At 45.9% G+C, this 19,591-nt stretch overlaps 1 long non-coding RNA gene across 1 annotated transcript; it reads left to right on the forward strand.

Moving 5' to 3' along the window:
- Positions 1-4,972: 4,972 nt before the first annotated feature.
- Positions 4,973-19,113, forward strand: LOC113594758 (uncharacterized). Its single transcript, XR_003415198.2, has 4 exons — positions 4,973-6,031; positions 14,292-14,405; positions 17,147-17,374; positions 17,852-19,113. It is a non-coding gene; the product is annotated as an uncharacterized LOC113594758 (long non-coding RNA).
- Positions 19,114-19,591: the final 478 nt, after the last annotated feature.

A 19,591-nucleotide genomic window follows, 5' to 3' on the forward strand; every position in this document is an offset into this window, starting at 1 on the left:
ATAGAAATCTCCTTGTCTCTGAAGTTCCCTAATCACGCTAAATCCTGACCGTGTCATTCCTCATGCTGTATCATCCCTCCTTCCGCTGTGAATGCTACTAATTGCTCCCAAAGGTTCTCACTGTGCTTCATTGATGAAGAGCACACATATAAGAAAATGTAAACCATTATTTTTTTACTTAAATTCAGTTTTCCATTTTTCCATGGTTTTTTTTTTTTTTTTTTTTATGCTAGACTCACTGTATTCCAAGGATGGGATCGCTTTCAGAGTTGACAATATCCCTGCCTTTCACATACTACTGCCTGCCAGAGGCTTGGCAAGAGGCCCGAGGGCAAGTGAGAAGAGCGGTCCCATCCAGGCAAGGAACGTCTGTTTCTTGTCTAGCTTGACGTAAGACTGACCCAGGGCAGCCTGACATTGCTACATCAGTGGAGGCAAGACAGGACGGATTAGAAATGCCTGTTGATGTTAGGAAAGCCCTAGGGGGAGAGAGATAGCTGCCCCAGAGGGCTGCCTGATCCATCATGTGGAGCTCCTGGGAAGAGTGGACTGACCATCTTGGGTTCCAGTGGCCGGAGACATGGAGGCTAAGAGATGGGTGTTGCCACCCAATGCCTTTGCATTCTGTAAACTAGAGGTGACACTGTAGTTGGAAGACGGATGTGTAAGGGCCAATACACAGGCCCAAACAAATGGCTCAAGCCCAAGGATCAGTAGATCTCCGATAACCACACACCTGAACTTGTCCTGTGCCCATTATGAGAGTCACTTAACATGTCAACACCATTCTGGCCATCCAATCTCGTGCAATCCTGTGAAAGGAATATTGTGCTTGCCAGGCGGCCCTCCTGGAACTGAAGTCTGGCCACAGGACCTGGACAATCGCATAGGAATGAATCCGAAAGCTGCTCAGGGCACCTCGTTGCCTTGAATGAGTGGGGTTTCGCTCATTTCCTGAAGGGGAGAACTGGGAGTACAGGCCCAGGCGGGTCTGGCTGGGCTCAAAGTGCCCTAACCGTGTAGCTCTGCTATGGCTGGCTTGTCACCACTGTGGGGCACTTATGAAATGTTGAGGTAGTACTTCCGGTGACCCAGACCCACACATGACCGGGTCCAGGTATGGGGTACCTAGCCCAGAGAGCACTTCACCCTGACCAGTTCCAGGCACTAGAAAGGGGCCTGGACAACTTTGAGGAGGTTGTCCAAAGTGTTGTCCAAAGTGGGGGCCCTTATGGGCAAGGTCTGGAGCAGGGGTTCCACTTGCCTGGGCCCAAAGTTGATGCTGCCTGGCTCAGTAGCGGCTCAGTGACAACAGCTTAAAGAAGTAAACACTAAAGAAGCATTAGCAGGTCAGCGGGCCACACTGAGTGTCAAAACTTCTCTGTTGGGGGAAAGAAACAGAGGCTGAAAGACCAAGTGTGAGTGGGGGAACATGCAGGTTAGAAGAAAAAGGAAGAAAGAACAAAAGGAGGAAGGATCGGGTAAGTGTGGCTTGCTTTCTATGTGTAAGAGACCGCTAAAGTGGACCCTTCTCCAGCCTACAGCCGTCAGCGTCTAAGGGCCTTGGGGGAACAACTGACAGGTCATTACCTCCAGCATTTCCCAACCTCTCACCTACGTGAAACACCCCAGATGGAATGGGAATGTTGGACTCAAAGGAACAGGCCAACACTCATTGCCATTCAGCCAGATGTCTTTGAGTGCCCACAAGTTTATGTGACATGTGGCCTGACACGAGATGTTTTATGAAGGCACGTTGGCTGTTGGCTGTCTCCATTTCCACACCACAGAGTACGAAAATCCTCAGTACCCTGTCAGGCTGAGTTTCTGTGGTTAGGACGGTCCTGTGGCTTCTAAAAGCACAGTGATATGGCGCGCCTGGGTGGCTCAGTCGGTTAAGCATCCGACTTTGGCTCAGGTCATGATCTCGCGGTCTGTGAGTTCGAGCCCCGTGTCGGGCTCTGTGCTGACCGCTCAGAGCCTGGAGCCTGCTTCAGATTCTGTGTCTCCCTCTCTCTCTCTGCCCCTCCCCTGTTCATGCTGTCTCTCCCTGTCTCAAAAATAAATAAACGTCAAAAAAAAAAAATTAAAAAAAAAAACAAACACAGTGATAGCTCACAGTGAAGCGTTCAAGCCCAGCACCCGACATGTGACAGGCCCGCGGTAAGGGCCACCTCTCTCATTCCCCCTGCGTCCTCTTCAGTAAGAGAGCCCACGCACGTGCTGGGTCTTTCTGTCCTACCTGTCAGACTAGCAAGAAAATGCAGCACTTTTCTCTTACGGGAAGAGCTAAGAGAAGAGTCTTTTGCCTCTTAGAAATAAACAGAAGCTTTGTGGGGCACCTGTGGCTCAGTCGGTTAAGCAGCTGACTCTTGAGTTCGGCTCAGGTCATGATCTCACGGTCCTTACGTTCAAGCCCTGTGTCAGTCTCTGTGCTGACAGCACATAGTCTGCTTGAGATTCTCTCTCCCCCTTTTTCTCTTCCCCTTCCCTGCTCACGTTTTCTATCTCTGTCTCTCTCAAAAATAAATACATAAACATTAAAAAAAAAAAAACAAACAGAAGCTGTGTTACTATTTATTTTGTAGTTTTACTCCACTTAACAAATTTCTTTCTAAAATGAATAAAGAGGGAGCACTTGGGTGGCTCAGTTGGTTAAGCGTCTGGCTCTTGATTTCGGTTCAGGTCATGATCTCATGGTTCATCAGTTCGAGCCCCGCATCGAGCTCTGTGCTGACAGTGCAGAGCCTGCTTGGGATTCTCACTCTCCCTCTCAGCCCCACCCCTGCTCACTTGCTCTCTCTCTCACAAAATAAATAAACTTGAAAAAATAAAATGAATAAAGTTTTTATTCTATGTAACATTTTTCTTCCAACAGCAGTTTAAAATGAACTGAGGTATTTTGCAGTAATGAGTCAGAAACACTAGATGTCAGAAGAGAACCAGCTAACCTAAGGTTTAACCAACTGTGTTTACATCCAGCCATTTAGAATAGTAGATTTTAGGAGGCTGCCGGAAACCTAAAGAACATTTAATAACACAGTTATTGTATTTATTTAAATACTAATGGTTTATTGAATCAATATGTTGTGCCCTTGAAACTAATATATGAAACTAATATATCGTATGTCAATTATATCTCATTTAAAAAAAAACCTAATGGCTGTGTAAACATAGATTTATACCTAATACTAGATATTTTCTACTCTGACCTAAGAGAATGCCCTGAAAGACTTGGTAAAAAGAAGGGAAACAAACAATTTTAAGTATCTATTAAGGGTCAGGAAGTTTCATGTACATAAATTTGTGATCTATATACAAAATTCCCAATCCCCATCCCCCTTCTACCTAACTGAGCAACTTTTAGGCTAGCGGGGTTTTTCTCTGGATGGGTAAAGAATCTTTCATATAAAGAAAGATGCTTCTGGGGACACCTGCGAGGAGACACAATATCCATTAAGAAGTATTCCTTGAACATCTACTGTAAGCAATGTACATGCAAGAGAAGCACTTTAAACAAACATTGACATTGGATTTTTTCCCCTATAGATTAAAGTGTCTCAACTAAATGTACTCTAAATCATGTCATTATTTCCCTTTTGGACTTAAGGAAAAGTTCCTAATCACTAGTTTTTCTATTGAAGCTGTTCCTTTTTGCATAAATATAGCATGTTTTTAGTCTTCTAATTCTCTAACACTTAGTATAATTTCTCATAAACCTAATTTAGAGTCATTCTGTTTCATCATATAGATTGTCTTTAGAAACTTACAATACTACTTTAACATCTTTTGCATTCAAGTTAATTCATCCTGGAAATTTTTCGGGGAGAAGCTCAAAAGTTTGAGAGAATCAGAGATTCTCAGAACGGGAGAGTAGATAATCATGGTGGGCAATGGGTAGACTCCATATTTCCATTAATGAAACCCAACCGATATTTATTTTAGGTCACCCACATTATCCCTGGACCACACTGAACTGTTGGCAAATTAAAAATCATAATTTCTGGGGAGACTGGGTGACTCAGTTGGTTAAGTGGCAGACTCTTGATTTCAGCTCAGGTCACGGTCTCATGGTTCATGGGATCGAGCCCTGCATCGGGCTCTGCACTGACAGGCCTGCTTGGGATTATCTCTTTCCCTCTCTCTCTGCCCTCTTATGGTCATGCACTCCCTCCATCTCTCTCTCTCACTCTCTCTCTCTCCCTGTCTCTCAAGTAAACATGAAAAAATATTTTTAAAAAGTAAAAATCAAAATTTCTTCTTCTCTGGCTTATATGTCACATCTTCCATCCAGTTTCCTAGCTGGATGAGAGTAGAAAGTCTACTGGTAGTCAGAGACCAGGGGTCTGGTCCCATCTCTTGTCATTCATGTAATCTTGGGCAAATCATATACTCTCTTAGTCATGAAAATTTCTACCCATACTCTGAGCACTTCATATCCCATGTAATTGTCTTTCAAGATTTTAAACCCACAGTGAATACCTTCTTTTTTCTTTTATATTCTTTGATAGTTAAAAAAATATATTTCATCCACTTTTTATAAAGTTAAATAAGAAAATAAAACTTTTCAATTTGTGCAATCAGAATAGTAACTTTACTTTGCCAATAGTAAACACTGTCCTTTCTCTTTAAATTGTATCAAATAACTTGAAGTGAAGATGAGCATTTACATTTTTTTCTTCTCTAGTCAGAAGGATCTAAATGAGTTCCTCTTTACTAGTCTTGATCCTGAGACCAAGGAGCTAGTAAATAATATAGGCAAATCTTTTGGTGTAATTAACAATAATGGTTGGCTCCATTGTTGAGGGGACAAGGCACATAAAGTTTGAACTAATAATAGAGTTTAGAACAACAATAATAATGTAACCATGATAAGAGAAAAAAATTGAATTAAAAATTCTGTTATTTCCCCTTAGTGCCTTGTCATGTATTTGCAGATATAATTTGTGTCCTGTATTTAGTTAACTGGATCAAAAACATGTTTCTGTGTTGCTACGTATGTGGCCATCCTAGCTGGTTGGGTCCTTGTCCTTTGAGAGGACCGGATGGCCCAGCCAGGACCTAGCCTCGGTGGCGAGGATTGGCCAGTGCGGGAGGTGGGTTGAGGGTTCAGACAGGGCAGGAATCCGATTTAATGTGGTCCAAAGTGGGGGCAGTGAGGTGGATGCAGGCCAAGTATACAGGGGGAATCAGAGAGTGCAAGAGCAAAGAGGACAAGGACAAGAGTGATGGAGTCACTGGAACATGGAACCTGGAGTCAGGGACCGAAGTGAAGAGTGCCTGTGGTGCGAACAGGCCGCTACAGCCAGGAGAGTCCTGGATAAGTGTCCCAACTCCGGGGGGGATTGTCCTTTACAACGTTCTGGTTGGGGCATGCCTTGTCTCCAAGACACGATGTCAAGACTTATTTTACGGACTGTGAGGTATCCCATTGGTAAAAGCTGGCGGTGTTAGCCTACGTGGGGCATGCAGGATGGGGACTTTAAAGCCAGCACAGGCTGATACTTTAACCACTTTTTCCCCCGTTGCCCAGCTTGCAGGCTGCCCTCCAGGCCTCCTGTGTAAGAATTCCTCTGGGTCGTCAGCCACTCTGCCCTTTGTACTTCATCTCTTCTGGCTTCGCTCTGGTCTCTCCCCCAAAGAGGGTTTGATATTCAGGGTGTTTTCCTCTCCTTGCCCAGTCCCCTTGTGTGTGTGTCGTAGGCGTGGTCTGCCTGGCTTTGTGATTCACTGAGTGATGTATAAGCTCAGGCTCCCGCCCAAGCGTTGGCCTGTGTGTGTGTCTACTGCGGGTGATCATTGAACTCGAGCAGAATGTGCCCATGCGCGGTGAAGACTGCCCTGCCCGGTACCCACCGGGTATGTTAAATTCAGGGGGAAGTGGCCTCATTTTGATCTTGTGTATAGGCTGTGATGTCCAATGGACTTAAAATAGCAATACAGTGATGCCTGTCTTTTAGTCCTTCCCTATGTGTCTAGAGAAGGAAGGTTGATGGACTAGGCTTCCTCCGAGTCCCTCGTACCTGTAATGGTGAGTCAAAGATCCTTGCTTCCCTTTTCAATGGGCCAGCACTCATAATCATTCTCAGGATGGGGTGCACTGCAGTGGCCTGATGATGCAGTGGCTTCCTAGGGCTGGACACCACTGCTGCCACATCTGTGGTCGCCATCAGGCTCACCCAGTTCTCTGGTGCAGGAAAGGGGTGCAGGTCTGGGTGGAACTCACCACCTGCAGGTCGAGGGAGTGCTACCTCATGGGCGCCGGGCAGTATTTCCGTTAGCTTTTGCTGTATAATGACTGCCCCCCTCCCCACTTCAGTCGCTTAAAATAACCATTTTAGGTAGCTTCTAATTCCACGTGCGGCTGGCAGTCCTGGGGTCTGTGCAGGGAGTGGATTAATACCCCTGTGCTCTGCCCAAGATACAGATCCTCCCAGAGCAAGCCCACGAGGCACCGGATGCATTGGGAGGGGATCAATTCAATTCTGCATTTGTGAGTTTGTCTATGTCCAAGTGTGGGGCCACTTAGACACTGTGGCCTTTTCAAAACATTGAGATATAGCTATTAAAATTTGTTAGCCCCAAGACTGACAGTCTATCCATCAGCCACTGTTTTAAAATGTAGAGTTTATTTTAAAATGAAAAAATTTTTTAAGTTTATTCGTTTTTTTGAGAGAGAGCGTGAGCAGGGGAGGGGCAGAGAGAGAGGGAGACACAGAATCAAAAGCAGGCTCCAGGCTCTGAGCTGTCAGCACAGGACTGTTGACACAGGACTCGAGCTCACAAACCGCGAGATCACAACCTGAGCCGAAGTCGGACGCTTGACTGACTGAGCCATCCAAGCGCCCCTAGAGTTTATTTTTTATGCAGGGTCGGTGAGGTCGGCAGATCAGAAGACAATTGCCATTGAAAAGATAGTTTCTTACTTGTAGTTTCTAAGAGGAAGGGGGATGTCATGCCATGCAGGGCCACCCAGGGACGCACCGTTATTGGTCACAGGCAGAGAGAGTAAGGGAACTGTGGGCAAGTGGCTTTATTGCAGCTTTTGTTGGTAGGAGTGTGCAAGGCAGGGTAAGAAGGCTAAGCAGGTTTAGCACTGGGCTGGTTCACACAATTTCAGCAGGCTCAGTGGGTAGGGGCTACCTCTGTTATGTAATGGCTGGCCCCGGGGTGATTAGGATGGGGGATATTGTCCCAAAGAGTAAGGCACTACTAAAGCATGTGGGTGGTGAGTAGGGGCTATTGCCTCTAGGAATTAGCTAGTGCTGACAGGGGCGGTCTTTCCCCGGTCAGGAAAGCCCGAATGTCAAGCATCAATTTAGAAGCTAGAAAATGTGGTTATTATACCACCTGTGCCTTCTGTGCCGAGGCCCGGTGACTGTGTGGCTCATCCATCTCTGAATGCCCCTAGGAAGTTCTTACTTAGATTTGCCTTCCTACGTCCCTTCCCTTATGGTTCTGAGACTCAGATGGCATCTTGGCAAAAATCGTAGACGTTATACTCTGGAGCGCATGATCCCCCAATCCCTGTCCCTTTGATGATCAGCGAAAGCTGAAGCATCCATGGACCACAAGTCTCCCGACATCTGATCTCAGCGCTCAGTTCGTGCTTGGATTTTGGAGCCACTGTTTGAGAGTCAGATCTGTCTGTTTACTACTCCTTATTCATAGACCCAAGGCCCAACAGAGTTTATCAGATTGGGACCAACGGCAATCTGCATTCGATCAGGTTGCTATATGACTGGCTTGCCGGCCGCCATCATTGCAAAAGTGGAAGGGCATGCCTCTTTCGCAAGGACTCTGCTTTTTGTGCTGACAATCTCCTCACTTCCTCTGATGAAATAGAAACTCTGGCTGCTGGTTAGTGCCCGAGGCAGCCAAGCAATGGTCACCGAAAGGGCCCCCCCGACACATCAGGCAATGGACATCAGCCCTACTTTTTAAATCCACATCTTCCCAAGGTCCAGTGGCATCCAACACACAGTGTTACCAGGGTTAAGCAACACCTCTCCCTGGCTACTGGGATGGCTTCTGGAAGTCGATCAGCCTGGTCTGAGCTCCCGGTCTACTCTCAAGCCTTTCTCTTAGCGGCTCCCAGAAGGTGAGGGTGTGCCAAGACTGTCCGTGTACCAAAGGGGAGGCCTGTAGTTCCCAAGTAGATGCAGGCTGTTTCGTAACGGACGCTCAGACAGCAGCTGGGAATGTATGTAGTTAAGTCCTTCCCAGGGAGGAACTGGGAGGTGGGCATTTTCCCTTGCTTCCTCTGTGTTAAGCCCAAGCGTAGAGTCATGGGACATGCTCCTACGCCTGTTGAAAAACCGCTTCTTTGTTTGGCTAATATCCCTTTGGGACTAGTGAATGAATGCAAGCCCTGTTGGTTAGGAGAAGTAGGCGATTTAGGGGCCCATCCCTCAGCTGACGGCTGTAAATGTTGAGGCACTAGCTGTGTGGACCAACTCCTTCCTGAGAGATAACTGGCACTTTGGTTTCACTGCTGGAGTGAACCAGAGGGGAAGTGGGGGATGTGCCCACCGGCCGTTTCGGGGTCTGGGACGGATCCGCGTTCGGCACGTAGATGGGTGCTAACTGGAGGCAGGGTCCTCAAGCAGCAGCTTGTAAAGTGTGCAGTCAAATTCCTTCCAGGGAGAGACTGGACGGTTTGCATGTCCGCATGCCCCCTCCACACCGAGCCCTGTGGATCAGCTGAGGTGAGTGCACATCTGACTAGTAACTGCTTCTGTTTGCTGTCATCTTGCAGGACTGTGAGTGCAAGCCCCGCTGGTTTTCAGAGCTAGGCGATCTGGGGGCCCATCCCTGGGAGCCGGCCCTAGGAGCTGGGGCACTGGATGTGCTGTGTAAACCTCTGGGTCCTCAGGGAGAGGCTGGGAGAGGTGTTGTTCCCTCCCAGCGCCATAGTCGTGTGCCAGCGGTAGGGTTTATGGCAGGAGCGGTCTCAGCCTTTCCTACTCACTTTGTTTATATATTTTTAATGTTTATTTATGTATTTATTTTGAGCAAGAAAGAGTGTGAGCGGGGGAGGGGCAGAGAGAGAGGGAGAGAGAGAGAGAGAGAGAGAGAGAGAGAGAGAGAGAGGGAATACAAGGAGGCTCCACGCTGTCAGTGCAGAGGCGGACGCAGAACTCGAACTCACGAGCTGTGAGATCATGATCTGAGCCGAAATCAAGAGTCCAGTGCTCAGCTGACTGAGCCACCCAGGCGCCCCTCCTGGTCGCTTTGATGTGGGTACTTTCGCAGTGTCCCGATGTATAGGAGCCACTCTGCTGGTCTCTGGATTTCTCTGAGGGAACTGTTCTATGTGGAGTTGTTATTCGGTGTCTTCATGGGAGAAGGGAAATTCAGGAGACTCTTATGGTCCAGACCTAGATAGTTTTCTTTAAATGTTTGTTAACCTTTTTCTTCAAGTCTAGAAATCCCACACATGGTTTTTCTAGCATCATTATCAAATAATCATCTCTTTCTCCTTGTTTACAATACTGTCTATAAAACATACTACATTTTGTAAACACTGTGATCTGTTTTGTACTATTTTGTTTCCTTAATTTCTACTTATTCTTATACCAGTACCATTAGTTTAATTATAAGGTCTTTGCAATATATTTCAGTGTAAGGCCAATTCTCTCTTACTGGCCTTCTTATAAGGAATTTGTTTTGATATCATTTTTTCCCCAAGTTTTTATTTAAATTTCAGTTAGTTTAACATACAGTATAATATTGGTTTCAGGTGTACATGGTATCTTTTCCTATTTATATGTTAAGATTAATTAGATTATTTTGTTGAGTCCTCAGAACCCTCCCACACCTCAACATGGGTTTTATAGAGAACACAATAAGCCTACAAATTAATTTGAGAACAGCTGGCATCTTTATGTTTAGCTTTTTCCATACAGCAGCATATAATGTATCTTTAAAAAAAATTTTTTTTAACATTTATTCATTTTTGAGAGTGAGAGGCAGAGCATGAGCGGGGGAGGGGTAGAGAGAGAGGGAGACACAGAATCCGAAGCAGGCTCCGGGCTCTGAGCTGTCAGCACAGAGCCCGATGCAGGGCTCGAAGTCACGGACCGCGAGATCATGACGCAGTCAAGTCGGACGCCCAACCAACTGAGCCACCCAGGCGCCCCTAATGTATCTTTTATATCTCTGAATTCAGTTAAGTAGTTTCATATACATTTCTCATTAGGATTTTTCTTAGTTATTTGTTGTCTATTACTACTTTTCAATGGAATTTATTAGTTTACCTTCTTAAATGGAAAGTTTTAAACATGCATCCCTTGAACTCATCAGAAGAGGATGTCTTTTAAATTTTTTAACAGGTTTTTTTTTTACCGGGGGTGTGTTGGGGAATTGGGAGTACAGGCATTCCACTGGTTTTTGTGTGTGAATCTTGTACCTGTTCGTATTAATTCTGACAACTCTTTAACTGATTCCCAGGGGCTTATCATATTTATTTGTTATATATAATATGTTTATACATAAATATATGTAATTGTATTTTATACATAATGTAATATAATAAATACAGTAGGATTATTAATTCACATTTTCCTTTTGTACATATATATACACTTGCCATATCCTATGTAATGATTCTTTCCCAGAAACAAAGAATTGAGTGTACATGTTAAATTAAGGAGGGCTGAATCATTTAGATTTTGAAAACTTGCAATGAAAATAGCTTGGGTAAGGTTTACAGACTTCTACTTTACATGAATAAAAGCATTCTGAAAAGTGGCAGTGCAACCACAGTAGATAATTTTCTGGAAGGCATTCTCCCAAACCAGCGATTGACAGGTAGAATCAAATGTGTGTGGATTGTTGCTGGTCTGGTACTACAATTAAGCTCTTACCTTTTCTTTGCTCTCATACAGAAAGTTCTGACAAAGGATGTGGTGGCTTCAGGGCCTCTCGGAAACCACACAAGCGGTGCCCTTGCGTTGAACTCTATGTTAAGAAAGGACCGTTGCTGTACTAATGAACCTGTGTTGAGATACTACTAGTTCAGTTCCCGTTACTTCTAATTGGGGCCTCCAGAATTCTCTGAACCTTGCCAGGTCTCTGGCTGGGGCCATGTTAATGTTTCCACTCCAGAGCTTGGCTGCCAATTTTGATTTTTTTTCCTGGGTAGGATTTCCTGAATCGTTATGACATAAAAAGTCATTTGCTTTGCCTTTCATAGTAGAAGCTTTCTTTAAAAAAAAAAAAATATTTTGAAGTGATTTCAGTCTTCCAGGAAAATTGCAATTAGTATACAAAGAATTTCCATATATCCTTCACCGAGATTACCCAACCGTTGACGTTTTACACATTCGCATCATCATTCTCTTTCTCTGCTCTGCATGAGTGTATGTGCATGTATGTATGTGTGCACACACATTCTTTTTTAGAACCACATGAGATTAAATTTGCAGATGTGCCATCTTTTACCCTTAAATTCTTCAATATATATTTCCTAATAACAAGGACATTCTCTTACATAATACTGTATAATTATCAACATCAACACAACTGATGAAAATGTTGCCAATTTTCTTGTTATTGTTGTCTATAGCAAATAAAGAAATGTGGGGGGGGGGCGATCCAGAATCCAATCCAAAATCACACCGGGTATTTATGTCTTCTTAGTGTCCTTGAATCTATTCCTCAGTCTTTGTCTTTCATGACCTTGAATTTGTGAAGACTGTAGGTGAGTTATTTTGTGGACGCTTTCTCCTAATCCTAAATCTTCAACTCATTCCAAAGGTATGACCTTTAACTTGCAATTGAGCTCCTGTTATCTTAATTTTCCTATCCAACCTGAAAACACTCACCTCCTATTTGTGCTTGAAGAGCTCAGATGTACAAGGGCAAAAACGTGGGGAGGGGATTGACATTTGCCGAGCACCTGCATAGTCCCCGTACTGGGCAGTTGATAAACATCCGTTTCATGAGCACATCCAACCTGTAGCACAAATTATGATTATTGCTATTATGCACATTGTGCAAATGAGGAAGCAGATGCTCAGAGATTGTAACCTGCCCAAAGCCACGCAGTTGGACCTAGGATGGTTTAGAGCCCAACTCCTCGATTTTGCCACACACTGTCTGTAAGGGCACTTGATCTACCTTGACCCTTAGCCACACTGGGTTCTATATAGACCTTGACTTCTGCAGGGTTTCTGGCCTTCGGTGGAGGTTATTAATTTATTGCCTTTTTCCTGCACTGAAATGTGAGCCAGCTCCTGAGGAACAGAGACCAGAGTTATTGACTTTGTGGCCCTTTGCCTGACTCAAAGCCTGGACTGTAAACGGTTCTTGAATGAAGACATTGGAGCATGTGAAGTCTAAGAGGAATAAGAAACACATCTTGTGGGCTCAACTTAAGTTTTCCATATTCAGGGATGTGACCAGTGCCTGAGCCCTGGAGCTAGATTGTCCCTCTTTCTTTAGGGAAACACTGGCTTTGCTTGGAACACATGCTCTTCTGATTCCCTTCTGACCTCATTAGCAACTGCTTCTTCATCTGAGTGGATTTATCCTCACCTCTCTGACTCTTACTCATTGGATTGCCCCGAATCCAGTCCTCGGACTTCTTCTCTCCTCTCTCTGCATTGACCTACTTGGTATTCTCTCATCTCATGGCTCCAAACAGAGCATGGCTACTTTAAAATTTATATCCTGGCCTGGATCTTTCCTGAACTCCAGGCTCTGGTCTGCCTGCTTATTTTACATCTGTACTTGGATGCCTCATAAGCGTCCTAAACTTAACACGTAGAACTGAAATCCTGGTTTCCCTTCTACCTCAGTAAACGGAAACTCCATCCTTTGTGTTGCTCAGACTCAACACCGTAGATTCATCCTTGATTTTCTTTTTCTCTTGTATCCCACACACAGCACAGCAGAAAATTCTATCATATTTCAGGGGCTGGGATCATGATACCAGGGTCGTTTTTAAGACACCTTTCTCCCTGAAAATCAAATAGACAGCTAGGACTGAATTGTGGCCACTCAAAATTCATCTGTTGAACCCCTCACCCTCCAATGTAGTGGCATTTGGAAAGGAAGCTTTGGGAAATAATTAGATTTAGATGAGGTCATGAGAGTAGGGCCTTCATGATGGAACTGATACCTTTATGGAAGAGATATCAGAGGGGCACCTGGGTGGTTCAGTCGATTGAGCTTCTGACCTCAGCTCAGGCCATGATCTCGCAGTCCATGAGTTCGAGCCCCACATCGGGCTCTGTGCTGACAGCTCGGAGCCTGGAGCTGCTTTCAGATTCTGTGTCTCCCTCTCTCTCTGCCCCTCCCTGACTCATGCTCTGTCTCTCTCTCTCTCTCTCTGTTAAAAATAAATAAACATTAAATTTTTTTTTTTAAAAAAGAAGAGATATTAGAGAGCTTGCTCTCTTTTTCTCTGCTCTGTGAGCACACAGCAAGAAGCAGTGTCTGCAAGCCAGGAAGAGAGCTCTCACCAGAATCTAAGCTTCCTGACACCCTGATCTCAGATTCTGGACTCCAACGCTGTGAGAAAATAGATTTCTGTTCTGCTGTTTAAACAACCCAGTCTATGGTATTTTGTTATGGCAGATCAGGGTGACTAATCATAGATCAATCAGCATAGTGAATGGAAAAATTACCCATGGAAACCACTTTTGAGAAAACTAGAGGACGGAAAATCCCCACAAATCTCCCCTCAGAGGACAAACACATTCAAATAAAACTTAGACACATTCAGACATATTTAGAATTCAGACCTATTGTCTAAACCCCTACCAGCAGTAGACGGTTGTAGAGCAGGAGTGGTGGAAAATGAGAATTGAGATCCTCAGAAATGTCTAGCGAATAATCTCTTCTATAAATTCACAGCATGACACAGAAGGAAAACAACTAGAAATAGAAAATGCATTGAGCAGAATAGGAATCCGGGGCAAGGAATAAAGAAAGTGTGGGGAGGGGAGGGCAGCTCAGGGGAGGTGGATTCCAGAAGGCGCTGTCAACGCGGAGTGCGAACCAGGGCTGGAGGCAGAAAACCTTCCTGAACCAGTCCCCCATCCTTTGAAAAAATTCCATCACCGTTTTTGGACAACCTGGGTCACCTGTCCCACAGACTGCCCCCTTTCTGATTTTGTCTTTTCACCACCTACATTTCCTGCAAACTAGACATTAGCTCTGAACACTTGATTGGAGGAAAATTCAGTTTTTGGACAGAAATTCTATATTTTAATACTTGATGATTACTGGGTCCTGCATCACTCCAGGAAGGACTTAATGTCTGGTTTTCCCCCTTTGCGCAGTGGAAGATTGGTCCACCGGTGACGACTTGATCCTTCGGCCGTGAAGACGTCTACCAACTAACTCATCTGACTGGTGACCGTGAAGTCCAGCCACCTGTTGCCAACACTGCCATGGTCATGACCACCCCCATCTCTCATCTGGAGTGTTGTAACAGACTCCTCACCTGTGACCTGCTTCTTGCTCCCCAGTGGCCTCTTGCCCATGAAGGAGCTGGAGCGATTTGTTTTTTTTTTTTTTTTTTAATGTTTATTTAGTTTTGAGAGAGAGAAAGCGTGAGCAGGGAGGGGCAGAGAGAGGGGGGGACGGATGATCCAAAGCAGGTTCTGTGCTGGTAGCAGAAAGCCCGATGCGGGAATTGAACTCATGAACCATGATGATCTCGACCAGATATTAAACGATGCAGCCACGTGGGAGTAATTCTTTAGAAACTCGGGTCCTCTTCTATTATTACTCTCTGTTCAGGACTCTCCAGCTTCTTCCTAACTCACTCAGAGTAAGAGCCAATCTTCTGCACTGGCGTCCTGGGTCTCAGGGATCTGGCCCCCACCATTTCCACGGGCCCTGCCCTTCCTCACTCCCTGCCTCCTCCCTGTGTCTCGCATCCACGATGTGCGCGTCCCTGGCCGGCCTTTGCACTTACGGCTGCCTTGTCTGAAATACTCTCCCCGACCCCGGAGAGCTGCCGGCTCCCACCCTTCCTTCTCCCAAATCTTTCCTCAAATGTTCCCCCCCTCAGTGAGGCCTTCCCTGATCGCTCTCCATAAAATTATAACTCTTGCCTTGGTGCCGCCTCTACCTTTTCCCTGCTTTGTCTCCACAGCACATAAAACTCTCTGATGTGATTTTATTTGCCTGCTCATGTATGTATTCTCTGCCTCCTCACTTAATCTGCCTGCAGGTGGGGACTGAACTTGGTCCCACGCTGCTGCCTGGGTGTGGTTGGCACCACTTAAATAACTGATGAAGGGCTGTGCACTCAGGCCTCAGACATCCCTGGCTGAGCTGAACCTGAGTGTACAGCCGAGGAATACTGTACCTGAAGGGTGAATTATAGTATTTTTTTTAATTTTACTTATTTATTTTGAGAGAGAGAGAGAGAGAGTGTGAGCGGGGGAGGGAGAGAGAGAGGGAGAGAGAGAATCCCAAGCAGGCTCCGCCTTGTCAGGGTGGCCAGTGTGGGGCTTGAACCCACGAACCGTGAGATCATGGCCTGAGCCAAAATCAAGAGTCGGTGGCCTAACACCTGAGCCACACAGGGGCCCCACCAGTATTTTTATTTTACAGTATCTTTAATGCAAATTTTGACTATACGTAACTTTTGCTTTCTGCATTCACTTTACAACTTAATCCCCTGAGTAGGATTTTTTTTTTTTATTAAAAAAAAATTTTTTTTCTACTGTTCATTTATTCTTGAGGGAGCGACAGAGCGTGAGGGGGGCGGGGCGGACAGAGAGACGAGGAGACACAGAATCTGAAACAGGTTCCAGGTTCTGTCAGTACAGAGCTCGACGTGCGGCTCGAACTCACTAGCGGTGAAATCATGACCTGAGCTGAAGTCGGACGCCCAGCTGACTGAGCCACGCAGGCACCCCCACCCCCGCACCCAGTGGGATTTGAGTCCACTATAGAAGGTGGTGTCCATGTGGCCTCTTTCATAAAACAAAGACCCAGCAGACCGAAGGTCTTTAAAGCCACTGACCACAATGAGCAAGCAAGTGCTCGTGTCACTAGCTTCAGACATCAGATAAACCAAAAAGATGTGCCAATTTTAAGAATTCAATCCCCCAAATGTGAAGTTTTCTTGCTTCCAACTCAAAAATACTCTCAGCACGGTGCCACTCACAGGCAAAAACCTGTAAATCTGACTCTAAAAAGCACTGCAAAGTAATACAGGTCTTTAGCTGAAGTTTTCCTCTTCCTTTCTCATGGGGCTGTGGAGGAGGGGGCGATTGCCTTGTCACAAGTTCACCAAGATTTCCTACCGCACTCGCGACATCGCCCATTCTGAAAGGAAGGAGTCACCTACCGTCTTGCCTTTCGGCCTCTCCAGGCTCTTCTCCCTCCTTCTCTCTGCCTTGTCCCCAGGCTCCTTTCTTCAACGTGTCCCGTGACATTTCTAAGGTAGATGAGCAGCTTTCCTTGTTTGGTTTTGGTTTTGGTTTAGGTTTTTCCCAGCAAGGACCCCCTTCCCGAGCCAGCACCGCCAAGGGCGGGAGGTACAAATGCGTGTCTTTCCCCCCCCCCCCCCCCAAAGGCGTGGGCTGAGCAGCCTCCTCCGTTCTGGCATTGTCTGCGCCCCTCTGTGGGCTCCCGCTCCTGTGCTATCTTGGCTTCTCAGTTGGGTCTCATCCCCTGACTCCCGTCCCTCAGCCCGCACCACTTGAGTGATCTCTGGAAGAGTGTAGAGGATAGACATCCGAAAAGCCTACTTCTCACGATTAAGCATAAACAGGACACGCCTTTGCCAAGCCCACCTAATTGTGGCTGGTTTGTTTAATATCAAAATGCTCTCAGATCTGCATAAGCCACCTGCTTTTTCCTCCAGATCCGCTGAGCCCTGATGCATGAGGCATCGGTAATGCTGTTTCTCTTTACGTCATTAAGGATGGGGATGTGCTAATGTCCATATCAGTTGGAAAGCTTGAATAATTTTTCAAACTTTTCTATCAGGCCGTTTTCTGTATTATTATTCTGGATTAATCTACTTTCGGTAGAGTTTTTACGGTATCATTAAAGTCCGACTCCAACATTTAGATCCCAAATGATAGCTTTAATGGCCTTTGTTATCACCCCAATGATGTAGGCCTAATTTTATGGTTCACCTGTTTTTGCTGTTTACTTTCTTGAGCTGCAGCCGAGCTGAAGAAACTGTGTGAAAACAGAGTCTGATTGCCCATGAAAGACAACGCCACCTTATTTTGTAAAAAGAAAACCTGGATTCTCCTAAGTCGGCCCCTGAAAGGGACTCTGCCCGTGGGGATGGTGGACACGTAAACCCCGCAGCCCCTCATCTTCTCCCAGGTGATGCCTCAGTCACACTGGCTCCAAGGACATGCTCCTGCCCTTGAGTGCTCTAGGTCAGGTGAGGAGCCCTTGTCTCCACAGATTGTGGCACTGTGGACGTAAGATCGAAACCTTTTGTTTATTTACTTTCAACTTGAATTTTCCTGAACACATGATAAAAGGAAAGTCTAAAACGTCTAAAAAGTGTACCCAGCCCCCCAGCCCTCGTTCCCTGAGATAACTAGGGTAACTGATTCATTTTTTAAAAATTTTTAACATTTAAAAAAAAAAATTTACGTTTGAATGTGAGAGAGTGCAAGTGGGGGAGGGGCAGAGAGAGGGGAACAGAGGATCTGAAGCGGGCTCTGTGCCGACAGCCGTGAGTTCCATGTGGGGCTCGAACTCACAAACCAAGAGGTCATGACCCGAGCCGCAGTCAGACGCTCAACCAACCGAGCCACCCAGCTGCCCCAGGGTAACCGATTTCTTTATAACCGTTCAGAGGCATTCTACACTTAGACAAAGACTGATATGATTCTCTGTTTCCCCTTTTCAGACGTGGTGCCACCCTGCACATACTGGCACAAGCGACCCTCTCCTTTGCTCTGTCTCGGAAAGTCTCCAGTGCGCAAGTCCCCGTTCTTTTCCGTTGGCTCCACGATGACCCGTTGTATGGCTGTCCCATAATGTATTTAGCCTCTCTCCTGCCGATAGGCATTTGGGCCATTTCTTATCTTTTTTTTTTGTTCACTCCCAAAGTGTTTCAGTAAAAACAATGAATAACTTCCTTTGCACGTATGTGAAGTATGTAGGACAACTTTCTAGAAGCTGCTGGGTCAAAGAATAGGTGCACCTCGAGTATAAATACATATTGTCAAATTTACATTAATAGTGTTCCAATTTATACCCCCGCACCCCCCACCCCACACATACACACAAGTAGTGTATGCACTTATCAGAGTTTACAAGAGGCCTAGGTTTAATGTAAGGAAATAAACCTGGTGGCCTGAAGTGGGATAATATGGTTTATGAGACATGGCTTACCAGTCTTTAGTTTGTGATCCAGTAGAGGAATGCTTTGCTTCCTAGCTCTCAACTCGCTTGCACAGAGCAGGAACTCTCGGGGAGGGGGGTAGTTGTTTTCTGCCCCCCGCCCCCACCTGCCTCACATCCTCCCACTTCTCTGAGCCAGAAGGGAACACAGATGCCTTAGGTATTGCAACTCAGGGAATAGGACACATAGTCTTTTTCCGATTTCTACTGAGCAAGGTCGCCAAACAGATGTGACTGCCAGCTGACCCATGAGCCGGTCCCAGGCACTTGGAGGCTCCTCACCCCGTTCCCTGACCTTGGAATGTGGGTTCCCCTTGCCTTTCCCATTCCCACAGGCTGCTCCATCCAAGGAGGTGGCCTTGAGATGGTGATGTGGTTTTGAAAACACCTTCGTGGGACACATGACTGAGTCCAGTTAGAGTCTCTTTACAAACTTAGATTTGGCAGGCAGGTGCAAGGATCCGTTCGTGCTGGTGCTTCAGATAAGCCTCGTATAGAAGTTCCCCTCACTTGTTAAAACTGCTACCTACTGACCTGGAGTGGCCTATCACTTCTTCAGACTCTCCCTGCCCTCTGTGATGGGCACTGGCTTCAAATTTCACCTGGGAAGCTCCTGGAAAGGTTGCAAACAAGCAATGGCCATCCTTCGGATACCAACATCTGGCTCAACTAGAACTAAGCCAGAGACTGAACACGAGGAGACAGCAGGTAGCAGAAAGATTGAGGAGACCAAGGCGTCAAGGAAGGTAGAAAAGGGAGAAGGGATAAGGGCCAGAGATTTCTCTGCTGGCAGGAGAGCGAGGCTCTATGGTGCCCCTAGAGAAGGTTACGGGCGGCATCATTTTCTCTCCTTGTCGACTACATGGTTTTTGTAGGATGTGTGAGAAGAGTCACATCAGGACAGTCAATATTATTCTGTGGGAGCTCAAAGTTCGAGGACAATTTCTTTTGCTCTCAATCTTCTAATTTTCCTAAACATTGCTAAAATTCTGATACAAAGTCCCATTGCAAAGAAAAAAATACTAAACCAAACTATTTGTAATAAAAGATTGCTGTGGCAGAGTCTGCTATACGTTCACCATGGTCTCTTCTTTTTTCTTTCTGGGCCAGAGTCAGATTCTATTTTTCTGCTTTCCTTGTGACTTGGTGGGGTCCTGTGACTATATTCCGGCCCAAGGAATGTGGGCAGAAGTGACGTGCACCATTTCCAGGCCTGGCCCCTCATACCCTTCTCCTCTCCCCC

The sequence above is a fragment of the Acinonyx jubatus genome, chromosome F2, assembly GCF_027475565.1.
Source record: "Acinonyx jubatus isolate Ajub_Pintada_27869175 chromosome F2, VMU_Ajub_asm_v1.0, whole genome shotgun sequence".
NCBI classification, from domain to species: Eukaryota; Metazoa; Chordata; class Mammalia; order Carnivora; family Felidae; genus Acinonyx; species Acinonyx jubatus.